The sequence below is a fragment of the Neolamprologus brichardi genome, chromosome 18 (assembly GCF_056152115.1).
Source record: "Neolamprologus brichardi isolate AB-2024 chromosome 18, ASM5615211v1, whole genome shotgun sequence".
In the NCBI taxonomy this organism is placed as follows: domain Eukaryota; kingdom Metazoa; phylum Chordata; class Actinopteri; order Cichliformes; family Cichlidae; genus Neolamprologus; species Neolamprologus brichardi.
This window is the reverse complement of record NC_142121.1, coordinates 29,887,574-29,897,730: the sequence shown is the minus strand read 5'-3', so window position 1 is coordinate 29,897,730 and position 10,157 is coordinate 29,887,574.

The following is a 10,157-nucleotide window of genomic DNA, read 5'->3' as shown; positions in this document are numbered from 1 at the left end:
GATTGGGTACATAGCCCCAAGTGCGACAGGAGAAGGATCATTGAGTGCGAGAGGAACTGACCTGAAAGATAGGATCATGGCCAAGCTTGAAACCTGGACCCCCCGTAGCCGGTTACCAAGATTACGTGAAGTACCCTCAGAAGGTCTGCTAGATGATGTTAATGCAGCACTACGGACGATACCTACAGCCACGATTACCGACACTAACAAGCTGATCTACAATACGGCAGCAGTGATCAGTGAGATGCTTGGCTACAAGTTGAACAGCCACAAGGGGCAGTACCCTCCATGGAGAAGGAGGCTAGAGGGCAAGATCAAAGTAGCACGGAGGGAGGTGAGCCAACTAACGGAGTTGCAGAAAGGTGCGACAAAGAAGGTGCATAAGAAATACAGCAGGCTGTCCATACCTGAGGCCTTGGAAACTGCCAAGCAAAGACTCACAACCTTGGCCAGCCGCTTGAGGAGGTACACCAGAGAGATAGAAGGCAGGAGAATAAACCAGCTGTTCTCCACAGAACCAGCAAAGGTGTACTCTCAGTGGCAAGGGAACAATAATAAGAGAACAGCACCACCAAGGCTGGAGACGGAGCAATACTGGAAGAGCATGTGGGAGAAGGACGCAACCCATAACGGCAATGCTCAGTGGCTAGTGGATCTGAGGGCAGACCATAGCGACCTCCCTGAACAGGGTCCAGTAACCATCACGGTGGCAGATATCCAAGAAAGGGTCTCCAGTATGAAGAGTTGGACAGCACCAGGGCCCGACATGGGCCACACCTACTGGCTAAAGAAGCTGACTGCACTCCACGAGCGTCTGGCAGCACAAATGAACCAGCTGCTAGTTGATGAGAGACACCCGGAATGGCTAACCGAAGGTCGGACGGTCCTGATCCCCAAGGACCCCAAGAAGGGACCAGTCCCCTCCAACTACCGACCAATAACCTGCCTCAGTACTACATGGAAGCTCCTGTCAGGCATCATATCGGCTAAGATGAACAGGCACATGGGTCAATACATGAGCGGGACACAGAAAGGAATTGGCAAGAATACCAGAGGCGCAAAACACCAGCTACTGGTAGACAGAACAGTCAGCCGAGACTGCAAGACCAGACTAACCAACCTGTGCACTGCCTGGATTGATTACAAGAAGGCCTATGACTCAATGCCCCACAGCTGGATACTGGAATGCCTAGAATTGTACAAGATCAACAGGACCCTAAGAGCCTTCATCAGGAACTCAATGGGGATGTGGCGTACAACACTAGAGGCCAACTCCAAGCCCATAGCACAAGTCACCATCAAGTGCGGGATCTACCAGGGAGATGCTCTGTCCCCACTGCTGTTCTGCATAGGCCTGAACCCCCTCAGTGAGATCATTAACAAGACTGGCTACGGATACCGACTACGGAACGGAGCAGTTGTCAGCCACCTCCTGTACATGGATGACATCAAGTTGTATGCCAAGAGTGAACGAGACATCGATTCACTGATCCACACTACCAGGCTATACAGCAATGACATTGGAATGTCGTTCGGGCTGGAAAAGTGTAGTCGGATGGTAACAAAGAGAGGGAAGGTAGTCAGAACTGAGGGGATTGAACTACCAGAAGGCAACATTACAGACATAGAGGACAGTTACAAGTACCTGGGGATCCCGCAGGCGAATGGGAACCATGAAGAGGCCGCTAGGAAAGCTGCAACCACCAAGTACCTGCAGAGGGTCAGGCAAGTCCTGAGGAGTCAGTTGAACGGTAAGAACAAGATCCGGGCCATCAACACGTACGCCCTGCCCGTGATCAGGTACCCTGCTGGGGTAATAGGCTGGCCAAAGGAGGAGATAGAAGCCACTGACATAAAGACAAGAAAGCTCCTTACCATGCATGGAGGGTTTCACCCCAAGTCCAGCACCCTGAGGCTGTACGCTAAGCGGAAGGAAGGGGGTCGGGGACTGGTGAGTGTCAGCACCACAGTCCAGGATGAGACAACAAACATCCAAGAATACATCACGGAGATGGCCCCAACTGACAGCGTGCTCAGTGAATACCTCAGGCAGCAGAAACCCAAGAAAGAGGAGGGAGACGAGGAACCATCATGGAAGGACAGGCCCCTGCACGGTATGTACCACCGGCAGATAGAGGAGGTGGCTGATATCCAGAAATCCTACCAGTGGCTGGACAAAGCTGGACTGAAAGATAGCACAGAGGCACTAATCATGGCAGCACAAGAACAAGCTCTGAGTACAAGATCCATAGAGGCTGGGGTCTATCACACCAGGCAAGACCCCAGGTGCAGGCTGTGTAAAGATGCCCCAGAGACAATCCAGCACATAACAGCAGGGTGCAAGATGCTAGCAGGCAAGGCATACATGGAATGCCATAACCAAGTGGCCGGCATAGTGTACAGGAACATCTGTGCCGAGTATAACCTGGAAGTCCCGAGGTCAAAATGGGAAATGCCCCCAAGGGTGGTGGAGAATGACCGAGCTAAGATCCTGTGGGACTTCCAGATACAGACGGACAAAATGGTGGTGGCTAACCAACCGGACATAGTGGTAGTAGACAAACAGAAGAAGACGGCCGTAGTGATCGATGTAGCGGTTCCGAATGACAGCAATATCAGGAAGAAGGAACACGAGAAGCTGGAGAAATACCAAGGGCTCAGAGAAGAGCTCGAGAGGATGTGGAGGGTGAAGGTATCGGTGGTCCCCGTGGTAATCGGAGCACTAGGTGCGGTGACTCCCAAGTTAGGCGAGTGGCTCCAGCAGATCCCGGGAATAACATCGGAGATCTCTGTCCAGAAGAGCGCAGTCCTGGGAACAGCTAAGATACTGCGCAGGACCCTCAAGCTCCCAGGCCTCTGGTAGAGGACCCGAGCTTGAAGGATAAACCGCCCGCAGGGGCGTGCTGGATGTTTTTTTTATATAGGCTTTAAAACCAAGTTAACACTGTAAGTACAAACATCACTAATGTCACACAACTTTGCCAACATGTGGCCAACAGCAATGTTTTAATGTTCTTCGTTATTAAACATTCGCACATTAATAAGTGACGTCATATTCAGTACTTACTTTTGACAGTTCACTCTTGGCCGCTCCCTTCTGCCGTATTTTGCGGCAAAATGAATTGTGGGATATATGGGACCACGAAGCGTGCACCGGACCACGCTTGATATTTGGGGAAATCGACGGCGCATTTGGAGTATGCATTTGAAGTACACTTCGAATTGGGACAGCCGTCGTCGCGTGGCGGTGACGTAATCACACTTAAAATGCGTACTTCAAGCATGCAGACCCTGAATTGGGACACAGCAATTGAGTGAAAAGGAGTTGCACTGAAAGTATCCCCACCTGTCACGAACTATACGCACTGGAAGCGATTGTGGCATTTTCTAGTTATTTTAGGCCATTTCACAAATCGAGCTCACCACTGCCCCTAGCGTCCTGGAGCACTTCCATTGTGTTTTGGAATTTGCAAGTGTTTTGGAATTTGCAAGTGTTTTGGAGTTTGCAAGTGTTTTGGAGTTTGTAAGTGTTTTGGAGTTTGCATGTGTTTTGGAGTTTGCAAGTGTTTTGGATTTTGCAAGTGTTTTGGAGTTTGCATGTGTTTTGGAGTTTGTACGTGCTTTGTCTCTAGGGGCCAGCGTAAGTATTTTCAGGTTGTGGTTGTTATATTCAGGTCTGGTCCTTTACATTAATTTTGTAATCGTTTCTAAAATTGCTGCAGTGTCATATCACTTGCACAACCATCATTTTTATGGGTTTGTTGTCATTGGTGCTGTTATACACATTTTTATTTTAAAGGTGCAGTCTGTCATAGATTAATGTGTAATTATGAATTAGAATAAATCCTTTAAAATTACATAGGAGCAGGTGCCGATGTGAGGAAACCACCATGTCAGCCTGCAGTGTTGAATACATGGACACCACCGTTCCAACTACAAGCGTTTTATGTATGTAGCCAAAGACCGGCGACTTATTTATTGGTCAAAGAGAGACACTGCTGACCTTGTTAACATAAAACAATGAGTAATTTAAAATGAATTAATTTATGAATATATAGAGAGATATCAGCTGAATGTTTTTTAACCACAAAATCTGCCATTAACCTGTGGGCATTCCTCTGTATCACTCCATAATGGCTGTGCTGCCACCAGTTCAGTACTGTTTAAAGAAATAATTTAATTAATTTATTATAGAAAAAACATCAGTCGTGAGTATTTTTGGCCAGTTGTAATAAATAAGTGTTATGACAATATGTGAAAGAACTACCAATTAGAGGGTCTATCTCAGCTGTCATAGAACAAATAGCAGGATACATCCTGGACTGGTTGCCGCTCTATAGCTCTCCCTCACACACATATACACTAAAAAATACACTGTCAAAAATAAAATGGTTTGTGAGCATGGAAGTGCCTTTGTCCACCCTACATCTACTGTTGAAGTTGGAATATGACAAAGGGAGAGAAGAAGATGGCCTTTTTTGTGGCTCAAGAAAAAGTGATTATCTGTATTATATGATTTAGGCATATAATATCTATGAAACAAAACATTGTGAATTTGAGAGTGAAATTTTTGTAATAGGCTGAAAAGCATTTTGTTGTGAGTGAAAAGCAGACTACTAAAAGCAGAATATTACTTTAGGTCTGCACTCGCAGGCCTCGCTGGCTCAGAGACTTAGCAAGACAATCAGAGCTCAATCGGTTTTTACTTGTGCAAGGGAAGCCAGTCCGGTCAGGATCCAGAGCTGCCAGCTGCTCACCTGATCCCAGACAACTCCAAATTCCAGCCTCCCCTTGCAGCCTTTTTGTTCAGTGAACACAATTACACAGTCCCCCGTTGTAAAAGCTAAGGCACTGTGTGTGTGTATATGCACGTGCGAGCATGTGAGTGATTGTTTATGTGTGTGTGTGTATGTGTCTCTGTATACGTGACTTCCTGGTTCCTGGTCGTTTCACCACATCCCTAGTTATCAAAAGGTCATCTCCCCCCACCCGTATATGCTTAACTCCTCTAAATGGTTCACCATATACAAGCATAGGTGAGCCCATAAATGGCAGGAAGTAAACATTCCTTACCAAATAAGGTGTGGCGGGGCGTGACCTGCGGTGCCGCGCAGAGGAGGCGGGCGCACCTGTACGGCATCCGCAATCACGCCCCGCCGAATTAAATATTGTACTGGGTCCTGTGGTTGGGGTTGTTGTGGTGATAATGTTGAGCGGGCAGCGGGAGAGCTGCAGCTCTGTGAACATTGTGAACAGCAACCGTGAGAGTGAATAAAGTATGCTGCAAAGCATGAATTTGCACCCGGGTCTGCCGTGGTTGTTTACAGTGGTGCCGAAACCCAGGACGGGAGGCACGGCAGATCCGGGAGTGGGCCAGCAGAGGGAGGAGCTGGCGAGAATGGTGGCCAAGCTGGCGGCCACGCAGCAGGAGCAGGCGGCGGTGTGGCGGGAAGAGCTGCAGGACCAGGCTGAACGCCACCTGCAGAGGATGGAGTATCTGGCGGCGCTGATCCGGTCCTGCCCGACACCACCGCCACCCCCACCGGCGCTCCCCAATGGCGCTGGTGTGAAGGAAATCCAGTCCGTGCAGGCGCCCGTGCCGGCCCCCAGGTTGCGACCAGCTAGCACGCAGCCTGCCACAGCGCCTGTCCCCACACCTCGCGTGGTAGCCGTTGGGGTTCGGCAGGGCTCGGTGCCCGTTCCTGCGCCCCGGAAGAAGGCGGCGGAGCTGGCGCGCGAGGAGCCAGCAGCGGTGGAGGCGGCGCCCGTGGAGCCGCTCCAGCCGGGAGAGGCGGAGGCGGCGCCCGGGGAGCCGCTCCAGCCGGGAGAGACAGCGGCGGAGGAGCCGCTCCAGCCGGGAGAGACAGCGGCGGAGGCGGCGCCCGAGGAGCCGCTCCAGCCGGGAGAGACAGCGGCGGAGGCGCAGCGTGGGGTGCTGCTCCCACCGGGAGGGGCGGAGAAGCCGCAGGATAGGTCGGTGGTGCCCGTGCTAGGGGAGTCCGCGCCACCGAAGCCCGAGGTCGGCGGGGTGAGCAGAGTGCCTCACCTCCACCAGAGGCCGGTGCCTGCCGGACATCTGCCCAGCTGCCTGCGAGCCGGGGCGCACGACCGCGCCGACCGTGCCGCATGCACCTGCCACGCAGCCGACCTCCGGACCAGCTTCGCCGACGCTGCTGGGTTCGCGGGCGGCCACCTGAACTCACAACTCCCCGTTGCTTGGCCAGGGCCCGGGGGCGCCGACGGTCCGGGCTGATCCCCTCTCCCGCGCGCGGTGGGGGGAGTAGGTTCGGCCGGATGGTTCCCCTGTCTCAGTCGGGCGATGGGGGTATGTGGTGGGGCGTGGCCTGCGGTGCCATGCAGGGAGGGCGGACGCACCTGCACGGCATCTGCAATCACGCCCCACCGACTTAAATATTGTAATGGGTGCTGTGTTTGGGGGTTGTTGTGGTGATAATGTTGAGCGGGCAGCGGGAGAGCTGCAGCTCTGGGAGCATTGTGAACAGCAACCGTGGAAGTGCCAATAAAGTATGCTGCAGAGCATGAATTTGCACCCGGGTCTGCCGTGGTTGTTTACATAAGGAAACCAGACTCTTACATGCAATGTGCCTGCAGTTAAACACTACAGTTAATAGCATCCCCCACCATCCTAGATGTAGGGGAGGAACAGAAAAATATCTGAACATGCAGTTCAGGACAAGGTTTACAGTTTTAAGCACAACAATGACAACTTTTATCAAACTCACTCTAACAATCTGTTGTGACATTTTGCCCCAGACCTGACCCTGTTCCTCCTGAACTTCCTCCTTTCATGGCCTTTGCTTTCTGTATTATTTTAGGTGTTTCTTCCATTTCTTTCATTCTGTTTTGAATGGATCTCTTGAGTGTTCTGTTTACCCACCTGTGTGAATTGGGTTGTTTTCTTCCCTGTGTCTGCACCATGCTTGTCCACTACGTAATTGTATTTTATCGACACCATCCTACTTGTACTCCTCATACTTCTTTCTACGAGGAGAATATTTCAATGGTTCATATTTGTTCTGGCCTTTGGCCTTCCAGCACCAGCATTGGTGTCTTTCATGGCCCCTTTCTGCTTTTGTTGTCTTCACCTGCTAATCGTTACTCAGAAATCAGCATCTGTCTACATTAACTACTATTTGAGTAAATCCTTTTTTCCTGAATATTGTTCAATAAAAGTAATTTTAATGTTTCATTACAAATGTTTTGAGATTATAAGATAACATTTTGCAAGAATTTATGTAAATTAATGATGCAGGATCTCACACATTATAAATAGAACTGAAAATATTCAGTTTATTAATCAAACATAATCAAAGATTTGCAGCTTGAGGACATGCAAATGTGAACACATTTTATTACATCCTGTTGCACTGACATTTTCCATAAGAAGCAGCAGATGTGAAACAGTGAAAGCATCACGTAAGAACTGCTTTGTGGTGCAGTGTCTGTACTTCTAAAAACGTGTTGCCGTTTCTTGTAAATGGGGATGGCGGGGGGGTGTCTGGCTTTGCACATCGGATAAATTTGAGTTTGGTGCACAAGTCAAAAAGTGAAACTGGATGCAAAGAAATTTATACTAATCTGTGCATCAGTGCTTGCTATTAAGAAAAAATGTGATGTTTCTTGTAAATGATTTTTGGAGGAGAAAGCAAAGTCTAAAGAGTGAATGCAGTGACTTCCTGTACCTGCAGGAGGGCTGTGGTCCTCAGTACTATACTGTAGTAAATATGTCAGAGTGATATTTTAGGATTGACATTTGTACTTATATACAACATATAATAACAAACATATAATAATTTATGCTTAGAGATATATAATCGTTTGTACAGTGGCTTGCAAAAGTATTCGTCCCCCTTGAACATTTTGTTTTATTACAGCCACAAACATGAATCAATTTTATTGGAATTCCACGTGAAAGACCAATACAAAGTGGTGTACACGTGACAAGTGGATCAAAAAATCAAACATGATTCCAAACATTTTTTACAAATAAATAACTGCAAAGTGGGCTGTGCGTAATTATTCAGCCCCCTGAGTAAATACTTTGTAGAACCACCTTTTGCTGCAATTACAGCTGCCAGTCTTTTAGGGTATGTCTCTACCAGCTTTGCACATCTAGAGACTGAAATCCTTGCCCATTCTTCTTTGCAAAACAGCTCCAGCTCAGTCAGATTAGATGGACAGCGTTTGTGAACAGCAGTTTTTAAATCTTGCCACAGATTCTCGATAGGATTTAGATCTGGACTTTGACTGGGCCATTCTAACACATGGATATGTTTTGTTTTAAACCATTCCATTGTTGCCCTGGTTTTATGTTTAGGGTCGTTGTCCTTCTTTCTATGAAGTATGAGGAGTATGTTCCATGGCTCTTGGTCTTCCTGCACCAGCACTGGTGTCTTTCAGGGCCCCTTTCTTCTTTTGTTGTCTTCATCTGCTAGTCGAATCTATAATTCGAATTTGAGTTTTAAATGTATAAAACAACAGGGGTTTGGGGGTTGTTATTTTTGTACATTCTTGTTGTTTTAAGACTCTGGACAGTGGATATGATGACCAACGAGACCATCAACAGTCAAAGAAATCTTTCTTAGTGTTCTGCAAAACTCTACTGTTACTCACTGACTTGAGATAAAATCTACTCAGCTACTTTGAAAATAGCTTCTTACTGGTTCCTCCCATAACAGGATGGCTAGCTGGTTAAAGTGATTATGCAATCCTGAAAGCTTTCTGCTTCTGCTTTGATTCAGTGGGGACAGGTAGGGTTGTTTTTCAGTGCCTCCGGCCTCCCTTAAAATACCCGAATTAGATATGAAAATGTGACAAAACTGCTGTTTTTCAGACCACATGTAGCTGTACTGATGTGTCTGGTTTGAGTAGTACAATTACTTTTTATGTCTGCTTTGTAAATTTGTGAACTGGTCATCACTTACACTTCCATTACATACTTTGAGTTTGTAAACATTCAGATAGAATAATTGGAATACATTGAATCCAATTGATGGCAGCAAAGGGTGTTAGTCCATCCCAGCTGTCACAAGGAGACAAAGGCAGGGTACACCCTCAGCAAGCTCAGGGCTAGCAATATATATATGTCACGTAAAACCCACTACAATGCTTAAATAATTTTTATTTAAAACACCTAACATGGAAAGCTTTCTTTCCAAACCTGAGCTGTTTCAGATGCTTTTTGAAAGTCTGAGCTCTCTAATCTCAGTGTAAGCTGTCTGTGCCCTCAGTGGAGCTGCATCTTGAAAGTACTTCTACTTCTTGTCTTCCCCGAATGTTGACCACCTGTCCAAGAGTACTGAAGATCTGAGGTCACACATCCCGGTGACAACAGCGTGCCCACCCCAGAAAACAGGCCCAAGATTCAGTCCTGTCCACCAAAGGTCTTGTGTCCCTTGAGTTAAGTTTTTGTCACTCTCTGCGTCGCCTTTCTTTGGTGCTAATTCTGTTTTATTAAGTAGTAGTGTGATTACTGCACATGTGAGAGAAACAGGGAAAATACCAGACACTAGAGAGCTGTTGATAATATTTACTAAATGATTTGTAAAACAATGAGATACTGGTTTAAATAGTTTTGTTAGGGTGGGGGGACGTAGAGAGGTGCAAGACGTTAACTGAGGCTTAATTTCTTCCAGATCTTTAAAATCTACAGGTGAGAATGTGGACATTTAGCTTGTGGCAGTAATTTGATCTGAATGTGATGCAGTACTAGATAAATAACTGTGAGAAGCTAAGATACTACTATTCAACCTGTAATGTAATATTTTGTATTTTCCAGAATTATATTTAAAAACATTATAAGGTTAACCAGCAACACTGAGAAAGCAAGAACAACACTCAGTTGAATTATGACAGTGACTCACAAATTTATTTTAAAGGAGACAACTAGGTTACAAAAAGAAGGACCAATGCTTACAGTTCTAGAGGTCATGGCACAAAGTCCACAAATCTAAGTTTATTGTCAGGCTGCGAGTCACACATGTGAAGGCAAAAAGCAACGCAAACAACTCAGTCAAGGGGAAGTTAAAAGTTGGAGCAAAGATGGATTCATTCACCAAGAAAGTGAAGAAAAGTAAATCTCACAAACAAAAAACAACATCATTGGCAACAAGAGAAGTTACAAAGATACATACATA